Source organism: Selaginella moellendorffii, unplaced genomic scaffold (genome assembly GCF_000143415.4).
Source record: "Selaginella moellendorffii unplaced genomic scaffold, v1.0 SELMOscaffold_68, whole genome shotgun sequence".
NCBI classification, from domain to species: domain Eukaryota; kingdom Viridiplantae; phylum Streptophyta; class Lycopodiopsida; order Selaginellales; family Selaginellaceae; genus Selaginella; species Selaginella moellendorffii.
This window is the reverse complement of record NW_003314329.1, coordinates 872,852-880,875: the sequence shown is the minus strand read 5'-3', so window position 1 is coordinate 880,875 and position 8,024 is coordinate 872,852. Positions and strand designations below refer to the sequence as shown.

General features: G+C 43.3%; 1 long non-coding RNA gene and 1 pseudogene across 1 annotated transcript; both read right to left on the bottom strand.

Moving 5' to 3' along the window:
* Positions 1-737: 737 nt before the first annotated feature.
* LOC112340638 lies at positions 738-1,162 on the bottom strand. Its single transcript, XR_002990193.1, has 3 exons — positions 966-1,162; positions 842-922; positions 738-781 (listed from the first exon to the last, which is right to left on the bottom strand). It is a non-coding gene; the product is annotated as an uncharacterized LOC112340638 (long non-coding RNA).
* A 2,042-nt stretch (positions 1,163-3,204) lies between these two features.
* On the bottom strand, positions 3,205-7,428 carry LOC9653156 (annotated as a pseudogene).
* Positions 7,429-8,024: the final 596 nt, after the last annotated feature.

Below are 8,024 nucleotides of genomic sequence, written 5' to 3'. Positions count from 1 at the left end.
AGGTTCTGTGATGGACCATGCTATGCATTTGTGACTATGCAAAGAGATAGAAATGTGGTGCTCTATCATGTGTTTAAGTCCAGCCCAGGTAAACTTTATGCTGCTTGGGCCACAAACACTGTGAAAAAATTTTAAAATAAAAGGTCGGCATTAGTTGAAATCTATCTATGGTGCCCATCTTGAAGCATGAAACTGATGGATGTATAAATGCAGTTTGAATTATTAGTGCTGTGTTGTCGGTGTCTTTGTTGGTGTTGCACTCACTGGCCCAGCCTATTCAGTGTCTCACTCAAGGTCCTTCATGATTATCACCTTCATGACGTGGGAGATGTGGATATGCTGTAGCTCCATGCATGTGAAGTTTTCCTCAAAGCAAGCAGTTCTCTGTTTCTTGAACTAGATATATGTCCCCATGATTCGTGTTTGCACACCTGCCCGACGTAGATTTCTTCACTCCTCTGGATGTTGTGTAGAAGAAGGATATCAGCTCCTTGTAGTGGCAGTTGGAGCTCTAACATTTATGGAAAAAGAACATAGTGCATAGGAAAAAGAGGATTATTTTCACTTATATATCATCATCTAGTTGTATATACACTAGAGAAATCCTGGATAATATTTCACAATGAATGAGAAATATTAATTAAACTCCACATATGGGGTACTTGCTTCTGCTCTATAAAAGAAAGATTACGTCATAAAAAGAGGATCCAGCTTACCTCCTGGTAGAAATGACAAAGCTCTTGAATGTCTTGATAGTTTTGCAGAGCTTGCTTCAGTGTCACTGAAAAGGAAAGGGAGCGGTGAGTCTCTAGATCAATCAGAATTTTCAATAGACGCTTACATTTTGATGTCTTGACCTTGGGAGAGCCAAACTTTCAGAGCGGCAGTAGATATTCTGCGATTCCAGCTTCGAGATGCCACACTGCGATACAGTTTGAGATGAAAAACTTTGAATAATACTGTACCTGGTGAATTCGTCGTCAACGTAGACATCCAGTACTTCAGTCAACACAAAAACGGGCCTGGAAGGCCTTTGAGGAATCTGAACAAAACGTCCTCAGCAAGTGCATGATCATCATCACTAACGTTTGCTTCATTCCATCTAGTCGGCTGTTGAACGTTTCATCCTCTTGGCTTGAGATCCTAAATTGGTCCAAACAGGCAAGGGGTGACCTTGAGCACCGTTCTGTACTTTCGATCCTGGATTAAACTCTAAATCGACAAACACAGAGAACCTGCATGGGTCAAACCTTAGAACAGCACAGCGGTGGCGCATTGCCCTTCGAAGACTTTTGTAGAGGCCTGCTCGGCATGCTTCCTGAGCAGTAGAACATGCAGTAAAAACTCAAGTCAGAAAAAAAACAGCCTACCTATTCTTTTTCCAGATTGTGGAAAGACGAAGGATCCAAATGATCTGGCAAGCCCTTCCTCCACAGTGTCTTCCTCTTACAATGCCAACAATAAGCATTTTGATCAGGGCTCCAATACCCACAGAGCATGCTGCAGGAGCGGAATCGGCCATACAAATGGATCCGCGTTGTACCAGCGCCATGGCCAGGACAACAACATAGGATCGGATCGGATTGCTCTAGAAACAAGGTACTGGATTTCAATACTTGGATGCTGCCTCGCTCCTAGCGCCTACCTAGCCCTCGCTTCCAATGTCCAATCCGATGCACATTTCATTGTCTACAAAGGCAGTTTATGTGGTATTAAATGTGGCAATGTTAATTAAAACTTTATAAATTGTAGTAATTTGATATCACTAATGAGGAGTGGAGAGGATTTATGCAAATTGTGGTGGCAACCTGCTTGATCTAGTGAACCTCATCATGGGTCTTCAAGTGCAGGAAGTAGTTTTAGATGGCATGGTAGATGTGGCAAAGATTAGCATGGAAGTGGTTTTAGATGGCATGGTAAATGTGGCAAAGACTAGTGAAACATTTTATAGTTTCACATTCATGATTCATATTAAACTTAATTATTATTGAATTTCAAGAATTTGTAAATGTTTCATCATTGATTGTGACATTCAGTTTTTTTTACCTAATAACATACACTATTAGAGTTTATGACTCTCCAACATATTGCCACATGTCCCAACTGACAGTGATCTCAAATATACAACATCCTCGTAAAATGCTCAAAAGAAAGAAATTAAAGTAGAATGGGAAAACTTATGCAAGAACATGTGTTAGCCAACCTCCATGCTTCTTTGTCACTATTCTCACCATGTGGAGGCTCCAAGCTAGGAGGTCCTATATCCAATCTTGAAAGACAAAGCTACAAAGCATGTTGCAGATGCTGTATATGTGCCATGGATCTCTTGCTCCATTTTCATGAGCCTTCCTTTGGAATACCAAGCTTCTTTGGTCCATACTTCACGCCAAAAGCATTCAATTCTTAGGTGCACTATGCATCCTAAATTAACAAATAAATTTTGCAGTGCAATGCAATACATGATGATTATGCATTGAAGTGCCATGAAAAAACGTTGTGTGAGCATTCCATAAAGCTCACGGTCAGACATGAGACTGAAGATAAAAGCATGGGTTTGAGCATCGTGCCCGTCCAGCAATCCCCACATCAACTCTATATCAAATGCGGGCTCTCCTGGAAGATCAAAAACATGAAAGGAAATCCAAGAACCCAAGGGAAAAAAAAGTACCTGAATTGAGCTCCGGAGGAGAATACTCCAGGCACGGCTGGCGCACCACCAACGAAGACCCTTTGGCGATCTCTTTGAGATGGCCTGTGAGAACCAGAGCTCTTCGAGTTGCCACACAGCTGACTTGTCCAGCCTCCATCTTTTCGTGTCGGTGATCTGTTTCTTTCCCCTTGAGCTTAAAACGTAACCAAGAGTGCCGTACCTTGCCCAACCGGATGAAGGCGCTGCTCCAAGATTAGCAACCCTTTACATTTGTGGATAGATCGCGCAAGCACAGTAGTTTTTGAAGGAACGTCGAGTTTTACAAGGTGACTCTTGAAGATGTTGCTGTTCCGTAATAGGTGGAAAGCAGGGACTCGGGAGAAATCTCCAAACGAAACTGTTTTCCTATCTCGCGAAACAAGTTCTTCGTCCCTGCGTGAACCAAGTTACATGCCGATTTACGAAAGTGAGAGAGTTACCAGTGAGGTTGCATAAACACTGCAAACGTGTTCCTTTCCACAAGTGGATCGTCTTGAGCCGTCTGTATAGACATTGCTACGAAAGAGGAAGTAAAAGACACGTACATGAACACAATGTGGTGTCGCATGAAATGCACCATTCAATATTAGCTCCGTCGCTTCTCCTACCTGGTAAGCAATGTCATCCTTTCTGAAAGTTGCCTACACGAAGACACTTTCAACACTTTGATCCGTATGGACGAACACTTCGTTTACCTTGACAATTGCACCAGACCGAGTTCTAACATAAAGCCCTGCTTCAGAATCAGGACAGTCTATTTCCTTCCTTCTCTTGTGTACATTGCACAGGTCAATCCTTTAACGCACCAAAAAAAAAAGTTAAGTTAGACAAAAACGCACCGCGTAACTTGAAAACGTGCCTGTAAGAGATCCGTGATCGACGTGCCAGCCACACCACGACGATGACTTTGTACCTGAGCATTTGCTGCAAGAAGCTTTTAGAAATTTACAGCAGGAGGAGCAACGAAACCTTGGGTAATTATGGAGCAGACGGCCTTTGTGGCACAAAGAGTTCTTGAGCATGTCCGTGAGCCTTGGATCACCGCCCTTGCGAGACACTGAAGGGACAGGAAATTAGAGGAGACGAACAGGAAAAGGATCTCAACCATGTTTGTCGCAGTGAGCTGCGAGGTGCAGGCCAACCTTTACAATCAGGCTTCCGAGTTTCTTAAAACCTGCAAAGTGATAGAAGAAAACATCATCCACGTAAAGAGAAAACAGAGATGTACTTGATTCAAGGTCAGGTAACTCCTTTCTGGGCCATAAGTTCGCTCGACAATAAGATGGATACCTGCGTCCATTGAGACCGGTTAAAATTTGTGAGAAGGAAGTAAACAAACCTTTCTATGAGAGCTGGGTCATCGGTCGGTCTGTCCACGATTGGATTCGCATAAAACGAAGCTTTAAGCTCATCTAAACCAGAAGGAACATATGAACTCGAAAGAAGGAAAACAAAACCGTTACGAACGAATACGTACCAAGTTGGCCGGATTCTAGGAACTCTTTTCCGTGGCTCCAACCAAAAGAAAATCTGCGAGCCGCTTATACGGAAGTTCTAGCTAGAAAATTTTGAGTTACCTGCTTGCTGGATCTTCTAGCTCCTTGAGAGCATTTTCGGGAAGAGAAGAAAGGCTGCACAGAAAAATCGAAAACATTGAGTAAGAAGAGACTATACTCGATACCTCTGCGCAAGATTTAACAGATTACGATTACTCCGCATTTCAGTGAATCCCGGAACCTGACAAAAACACAAAAAGAATGCTCGTGGAAGTAAAATTCCATTCAAAGCTTACGTTTGAAACGGCAATAATTCCCAGTCCTTGAGCTCCTCAGAAAAATCCACAGTTTCATTCTACAGCAAGAATTGATCGCTCATTCGATCCGAGGCAGGAAATCTCACTTGGAGCTCCGAGAAGTCGATCATCACTACCTTATGGCGCATGTTGTTGCCGAAATCCAAGTTGTGATAGGCACCTTGAATCATGGAGATCAAGGGCCACATTCAACTGGCAAATTTCAGAAGAAATTCCTAGATGTAGCTAGTATATAGCTAGTGTTTCTTTCTTCTTTCATGAAGCAATTGTTTCCAGTTTCCTTCTGAAAAGATCCTATTCATTTTTTGTTCTCATTCTGGCTCTTTGTCATAGTATCCGAGCAGGATCAAAAGGATGGAAATGCTGCCACCATCACTTTCTCAAATGGCCATTCCATTTCCATTTTTGATGGATCTGGAAACTTCTCAAGCTGGAGTCACCAGATGGAGCTCATCCTCAAAGGTGAGGGAGTTTGGGGTGTTGTCAACGGTGATGCAGGCCATCAGAAGGTGGATACCTAGAGTCGGCACGAGGACAAGGGCATGGCAACAATCGGGCTCATAGTCACAAAGAGTGTGCTGGATGATCTCGCCCTCAGTGAGAATTACACTAGCAGCAAGCTGTAGCTGTGAAAAGCACAAGCAGCAAATGCATGTCCAGATGACAGAGTCAAAAAGCTTTGACCAGTTCATGGATGGCAAATTGAGGATTCAGATAAGGAGAATAAGCTTCCTCCTCTTCAAAACTATTTCGTTCTTTATGCTCTTCTTAATTCTTTCCATTCTCTTCAAAGTAACTTGATGTAGGTTGACAAGCTTCAACTTAGTCATGTCATGTGTGTCGTCAATGAGGAGATAGCTCTTCTAAGCAATTTGTGAAGAAGAAGAACAATAACAAGGATAGAAGAGTGATGTGAAGTCCAACAAAGAGTCCAAGAAGAAGAAAATGTTGCTGAGGTCAAAACCAAGCTTTGCAACAATGCCATGGTAACTAACTCTTTTGTGATTGATCCTGAACCTATCTTGGCATAAATATCATTTTGTCAAGTATAGAAATTGTCTTGGCCAGCATGTTGTGCAGGTAGGAGACAACAATGAGCATGGTATTCATGGCATTGGTGACATGAACGTTTAGACATCTCATGGGAACTTAACTCTGACTGGGGTAATGTATGTTCTTACCCTTCACAAAGATTTGATGCTGATATGGGGAACAATTTATGTTTTGATCATCAAGTTTGTGTCATTTAAAATGCATAAACTCATGATGTGGTTGCTATAGCTCCTAGGGAAGGAAATCTATATCGACTCAAAGACAAGGGGTCTACCTACTCTTTGATTCTTGCCTTTGTTGGGAAAGGCATATATAATCTATGGCATAAATTGCTCATTGTCTTGGATTTCCACCTTAAGTGTTGCAAATGTGACTTCGGGTATTGAAAGTTATCTGTCGGCTAGTCCTTTCGGATATTCTTTCTTTACTGCCACGATAGCAAAAGGTCGGTATTGCTAAACCCATTATCAATTTTCACTTGAGCTAGTTGAGAAATTGGTCAATGACCATGCACTTAGATTAGATAAACATAAGATAGGAAACCTATGTGTTTCTTGTTGAGCATATTCAGCCTAGTTTAAGAAACTTGTGTTATTAACTTGCACTTGTTAGTATCAAGAACCCCCGTGATATTAAGATTAGTCCCTCAATATCATTAGATGATAGTTTACCGTGTTTGTTAAACACCCTTGCTATTATGCCCTTTGTGTTAGTCGTATTTCAGTTTTAAATACTATTTATGGAAAGTGTTTAGATGCTTAATTGGCATATCTATAGAATGTAGAGATTTTCCTGAACACAATGGTGTTTGTCCCGTGTCCAAATTCACAATCTAAAGACATTCCATATTTAGTAAGTTTCAAGCTTGTCCCAAAGATTAACTTCTGATACTAAGGGAGGTTTAGGGTGAAAGCCCAAAGCGTGTGTTCCTCTCGAGGGGGGGGGGCTATAGGGGGTTCCAAATGTATAGTAGGGATAGTGGGTAAGTCGGGCATGGCCAACTAACCTGAGGCATAGTCTAACTCTCGTTTATGTGCCTGGTTCTTGTTTTGCGTTCGGCTTAGGTCTAAGCCCAAGTTCCATTCCATGCTAGCTGGTGGAATACCCATATCTTCACGTTAGGCCATTGGTATGCCGAAATAGTGCCAAACTCTATTTGGCTCCATTTTGCATGTTGGTCTTAGCATTGGGATGCTGGTTACTCTAGGAATATTCCAAATTGCTCTGTGCTCCTGTCCCTTCGCTTCTTAGGCTGTACGCTTGGGAGTTGTTCAGTGTTCTAATGCCATTGCTCCTTGGCTCCATGCTTAGGAGTTTGGCACCGTTTCTTCGTTCAGTGGCCTAAGGACTTGAAACTCATGTTCCACACCACTATCCTTTGGACACATAGCTGTAAGCAACTAATTTTTCCATCTTACTTTAGTCACTTAACCAAACTTCTGACCACTTGGAGGAGTCTCATTCACAACTTCCTTAAGTCCAATTCAGGACTTGGGACTTGCTAGCCCCAAGAATGGCATCCATACCACTCATCCTTTGCACTTGGTCCAAGTGCTCCACGTGTCTAGTCCCAAGACCGACACCCCAAGGTACCACCGACATACCAACCTATTACGCTAAGGCTATGCCCATTCACCTTGGTCACACCAGTGGTCCAACACCACCTGCATTGCAGTCCCATCTCTCAACGACTGGGCCATCTATCCAGGAGTGACCATCCAAAATCCACTCCTTAGCATCCTTAAGATGCAGGGGGAACCACCTTCCTTAATGTCCCTTTTACAGTCCCCACTAAATCCCTTTTCTGTCCATGGCCAAGTTTGCCTACACTACCACTAGGACAAGGCCCACAAGCCTGACCACTAAGTACCATTGTCCTCTAGAACTTTCTCACCACATGACCGTATCTTTGGTCACCACACTAGAGGACTGCTCCTCTTTCATTTTACAGTCTGGGACTTTGGGACAACATTTCAGAACACTGTGGCCTTACGTAAGCCTCGTGGGTACTCCCCCCGCTTTCCGCCTTTGGGTGCTCTAGCCATTGGCTTAGAGCAAAGTTCTGTTGAGTTATGCCAGGTATCCAAGTAGGTAGTGCCACCCACATTTGGACTAGGAGCATCGACCATTCAATCTCCCGGAGGGACTAGAGCTAGCTCTTGAACACTTCACCAAGCTACCCCGTTTAACAATCCATATTCACTCTAGCCTTGGACTTCCCAGTGGTTATCCTGTCACCCAACACTTAGGTACAGCGTTCCTGGGCCAAACTGGCCTTTCCTAGCCAAACTGGCTCCACTGGAGTCTTCCCCCTACTATACTTTTGGAGCTCACTAAACCCCCCAGGGTCTGGGAGACGAACACTTTGGGCTTTCACCCTCTCAGACTCGAACTCAAACTCGGACTCGAACTCGGACTCGGACTCGGAATCAGACTCGGACTCGGACTCGGACTCGGACTTGGACTCGG